The sequence below is a fragment of the Glycine soja genome, chromosome 10, assembly GCF_004193775.1.
Source record: "Glycine soja cultivar W05 chromosome 10, ASM419377v2, whole genome shotgun sequence".
NCBI classification, from domain to species: Eukaryota; Viridiplantae; Streptophyta; class Magnoliopsida; order Fabales; family Fabaceae; genus Glycine; species Glycine soja.
In genome coordinates this window covers 16,351,559-16,356,812 of record NC_041011.1, presented here as the reverse complement: position 1 = coordinate 16,356,812, position 5,254 = coordinate 16,351,559, and the positions used below count along the sequence as shown (strand labels likewise).

At 37.6% G+C, this 5,254-nt stretch overlaps 1 non-coding gene across 1 annotated transcript; it reads right to left on the bottom strand.

Annotated features, from left to right (window-relative positions):
* Positions 1 to 3,440: 3,440 nt before the first annotated feature.
* On the bottom strand, positions 3,441 to 3,547 carry LOC114372745. Its single transcript, XR_003658312.1, has one exon. It is a non-coding gene; the product is annotated as a small nucleolar RNA R71 (small nucleolar RNA).
* Between the last annotated feature and the right edge of the window lie 1,707 nt (positions 3,548 to 5,254).

The window sequence follows — 5,254 nt, the reverse complement described above, 5'->3', positions numbered from 1 at the left end:
TTGCATTTTTGGTTCCGTTTGGAATTGTTGTTCACTCCCAACAAGTAAGTACATCATTCTTTGGTTTTCTAGCCTTCCATTGATGCCCTTTTGAGCTCTAAATTGTATGAATTTGCTCAAATCTGTGGAGCAATTCGGCCTTGAATTCATGCTTGTTTGTTTGAGTTAGGGAGTTGTAGGCAATGGCCTTAGGCCTAAGTTGTGTTCTGAAATGTTTGGGCATGCCATATTGCCCCCATTCCCTTGCTATTCATGCTTAAACATGCGTCCACCAAGTACTCGGTGAAATGCCTCAATGGCATTTGTGCCTGACTTTGTGGAATTCTACTTGTAGAAAAGAATTGATACACATAGGGCTACCTTTTGAGTGTGTAGGCAGTTTGTAGAGGTCAGAGTAGGTGCCAAAAATTGGACTTAGGCCTAGAAGCACCAAGCTTTTATTTTGAATGCAAGAGAGCATGAAGATGAAAGCATGGTGTAAGGATTTCCCCTTTAGGCCAACAACCTTTTTGGGCTACACCATGATATTTTCCTTACACCTAGATGTTTGAAAATGTTGTTTATCACAAAATATATATGTTTAGGTAGCAAAAATACCTCACAAATAAATAAATAAATATATATACATATATATATATATATATATATATATGTGTGTGTGTGTGTGTGTGTGTGTGTGTGTGTGTGTGTGTGTGTGTGTGTGTGTGTGTGTGTGTGTGTGTGTGTGTTTAGGTAGCAAAAATACCTCACAAAATATATATGTTTAGGTAGCGGAAATATTTGTATGCGCATAAAATATAATTTAGGTAGCGAAATGCTTGAATATGCATGTATGTAATTTTTAGGTAGCCAAATACTTGAATATGCATGTATGCATTTTGTTGGTAGAAAAATTATCTTGGATATGCGTGTATGCGATTTTTAGGTAGCCAAAATACCTCGAGTATGCATATATGTGAATTTAGCAAAAAAAAAAATGCATGTATGTGATTTAGGTAGCAAACATGCCTTGGAAATGCATGTGATGTGTCATTTTTTTCTCCTATTTCTTAACCCTTTTGTCACCATTTTAATTACTGATTAACCTTAATAGTCAAATTAATTATGCAGTTTTATCATTTGGGCCTACTTGACTAATTTTGTGTTTTTAATTTAATTTCAGGAGAATTATAAGCAATTGGGCTTGAATTCAAAATTGAGCTTGGTCTTAAAGAGAGCAGACAATTTTATATTATCAAATCTTATCTTATCCAGATTTTATTTCGTCCAAATTTTATTTCATCCAATCTTATCTTATCTTGTCCAGATTTTATTTTATTTCGTTTATGGGCTTGGACTTAAAATAGATTTGTAAGCTTTGGGGCTGAGGACCTATATAACAACACCAGGGTTTTAGTTTAGGGAGAGTTTTTTTTTTGGAGAGGAGATAGTTTTTGGGAGAGGAGAATAATTCTAGGGTTTTAGAATTCCAGTTTTTACTGTTCACACGCACTGTTCACGTAGAATAAAATTCGTTTTCTACAATTTCGTTTCTGCTTCAATCTACAATTTTGTTTTCTGATGATTAATGGAAGGCTAAGTCTCTAGCGTTGTTTTATCTTGAGGATCAAGCACAGCTCTCTTTGAGGTTTTGTTATTACTATTGAATTCTGATTAGTTTTTCCTCTTCACCAATTACTCTGTATTTGTTGCTATTAATCCATGCATGCTTAGTGCTTGATTAATTGTCTCTGTGCTTAATTTACGTTCATACTTAATGATCAGTTTCGTTCATGATTAATTGGTGTATGTGTTGCTTAATCACATAATGACAACCTTATGTTAATTTTCGCTTAGTAATTTAATTTAGGGTTGGATTAAGTGGTTGAACTGATTAAGGATAAATTCTCGTAACCTAGGATAAGAGACTTGCTTGTGAATCAAGGGGAAACAACATGTTTTAATTCTATTATTTTCTAATTCCAATTTGCTTGTTGTTTAATTTACAAAAACAAACAACCCCCCCCCCCAATTCGTTACTGTTTTATTACTATCTGTTATGCACGTTTGGTTGACCATTGCTCATTGGGAGACAACCTAGGATCACTTCCCTGATACTGCATTTTTAATGTTTATTTGATTCGGGTATGGCTTCGATCAAATTTGGCGCCGTTGCCGGGGAGCAGTTGGCCAAAGGTTCATAATAGTGTTTAGTTTTTTTGTGTGTAGCTCTGTCGTTTAGGTTGTGAGTGTGTGTTGTTTTGTTTTGAGTAGCGTTCTGTTTTGCATTTCAGTCGTGTTCCCTGTTTAGCGACTGTTTTGCTGTGAACAGTGATTAGCGACTGATTTTGCAATTTAATTGGTATTTTTTTTTATAGTTAGAGTTGTTATTTTTGGCTGATTTTTTGTGTGGTAGTTTCTTTTGATTCATATTTTGTGTGAAAAATACCAGGAGCACTTGGTATGGCAGTATTTGAGAGAGACAAAAATTTTGGGAACTTGTTTTTAGCAAAACTAAAAACGGCCATAACTTTTGCTCCGAGTATCAGAATGACTATTATTATATATGCATTTCGGGTAGAAAAAAATTTCCCATATTGTGGCACCCGGCGGACTCCCAAACTCAAAAAATCAGCTGTTTACTAAGTTTTTTTTATTTTTCAAATATTATTGTCTTATTTTTCTAAACTTTGCTTAGGTAGTTTTCATAGTTAGACTTTGAATTTTTGTTTGAAATTTTTTGTGCTATCTTTTCATGATTTTAGGGTATTCCTCACAAAATTTCAGCTTATTTGGATATCGTTTGAGTATAGCTATAGTTTTACCCACTTGTTAGGTGCTTGTTAAGAAACACATTATTTGTTGCATATAGTGCATGACTAGGGGCAATCCTGGTGATTTACAACCCTTTGATCCTGAAATAGATAGAACCTTTCATAGATTATTTAGGCATAGTGTGCATCCTGGTCATTTTTGTGCATTTTGAGCATTTTGAGCATCCTGATCATTTTGAGCATTATGTTGCTGGTGATTCTGAATATTCTGATTTTGAGCATTCGACTACTAATTTTCATACTGAGAACATGGCTCAACCACCACCTCATGAGAGTACTCTTAGGGAGATGGCTGCACCTGATTTCACTTATGAAAGCTTGTGCATTCAATATCCTAATGAGGGTGTTCCATATGTTCTCAAGATTGGACTAATACATTTGCTGCCCAAGTTTCATGGTCCTGCAGGTGAAGATCCTCATAGGCATCTTAAGGAGTTCCATATTGTTTGTTCCACCATGAAGCCCCCTGATGTCCAGGAAGATCATATCTTTTTAAAGGCTTTTCCTCATTCTCTAGAGGGAGTGGAAAAAAATTGGCTATACTACCTTGCTCCCAGGTCCATTTTCAGTTGGGATGACCTTAAGAGGGTGTTCTTGGAGAAATTCTTTCCTGCATCTAGGACCACTGCCATCAGAAAAGACATTTCAGGCATCAGACAACTTAGTGGAGAGAGCTTGTATGAGTACTAGGAAAGATTCAAGAAATTGTGTGCAAGCTGTCCTCACCACCAGATTTCTGAGCAACTCCTTCTTCAATATTTCTATGAGGGACTTAGCAACATGGAGAGGAGTATGATTGATGCTGCCAATGGTAGAGCTCTTGGTGATATAACTCCTACTGAGGCTAGGAATTTGATTGAGAAGATGGCTTCTAACTCCCAACAATTCAGTGCAAGAAATGATGTTATTGTCCTTAGAGGAGTCCATGAGGTGGCCACGGATTCATCTTCATCTACTGAAAATAAAAAGCTTGAAGGAAAACTTGATGCCTTGGTTAACCTAGTAACTCAGCTTGCCATGAATCAAAAATCTGCATCTGCACCTGTTGCAAGAGTCTGTGGTCTATGTTCTTCTGCAGATCACCATACAGATCTTTGTCCTTCTTTCGAGCAATTTGGAGTCAATGAGCAACCTGAAGCTTATGTTGCAAACATTTATAATAGACCCCATCAGCAGGAAAACCAACAATAGCAGAATAATTATGATCTTTCAAGCAACAGATATAATCCAGGTTGGAGAAATCATCCAAATCTGAGATGGGCAAGTCCTCCACAACAACAACAGCCTGTCCCTCCTTTCCAGAATGCTGCTGGTCCAAGCAAGCCATATGTTCCTCCTCTAATACCGCAGCAGCAACAACATCAATCACAACAAATACAACAAGCAACTAAGGCTCCTCCTCAACCTTCCTTAGAAGAGTTAGTGAGGAAAATGACCATCTAGAATATGCAATTTCAGCAAGAGACAAGAGCCTCCATTCAAAGTTTGACAAATCAGATGGGGCAGATGGCTACTCAGTTGAACCAAGCTCAGTCCCAAAATTCTAAAAAATTGCCTTCACAAACTCTGCAGAATCCGAAAAATGTGAGTGCCATCACCTTGAGGTCTGGCAACCAAATTCAAGTGCCTCCACCAGTAGTAGCACCTACACCTGAACCTGTCAAGCTTCATTCTACACCTAAAAAAGAAGATAAGATAGTTGCACAAAAGAGGAGGCTTCCTGATCAGGGAGCTAACAAAAATTTTCATGCAGGTGGACCTTCTTGATGCAATCCTACCCCGCAAGGGCATTGGATAGAAGAATCCAAGTAGATTGAGCCAGAGATCCAAGGGAAGGCCCTAGGGTTCTCATGAGCCTTAGGGTAGATTTCGAGCCCATGGGCTAAGTATGAGCCCGCTTATCTTTGTAAATATTAGAATAGGTTTTTCCTTCTTTTAGGCCTTGTATTTTGGCCATTCTAGTAGTATAGGGTTTTAGCCTTGTATTTCGAGGCATTTTGAGTAGTCTTTGTAGTAGGGATTTTTTTTTTGTATTTTCATGTATTTTGTCATGGGGGTGAGCTTAGCTATTATAGGGGGTGTGTAGCTAAGCTCTAGCTTCTTTAGGAATCTTCTTAAGGAAGCTTCTCAAGGAGCTGAGCTTAGTTATGAGAGGGGTGAGTGTAGCTAAGCTCTAGCTTCTCAAGGAAGTTTTCTCAAAGAAGCTTCTCAAGGAAGTTTTCTCAAGAAAGCTTCGCAAGGAAGCTACCTAGTCTATAAATAGAAGCATGTGTAACACTTGTTATAACTTTGATGAATGAAAGTCTTGTGAGACATACTTCAAAGTTCCGCTTCTCTCCCTCTTTTATTCCTTCAATTTCGTGCTCCCCCCCTCTCTCTTTCTCTCCCTCTTTCTCTTCCTCCATTGAAGCATCCTTCCAAGCTTCTTATCCAAGGCTCAT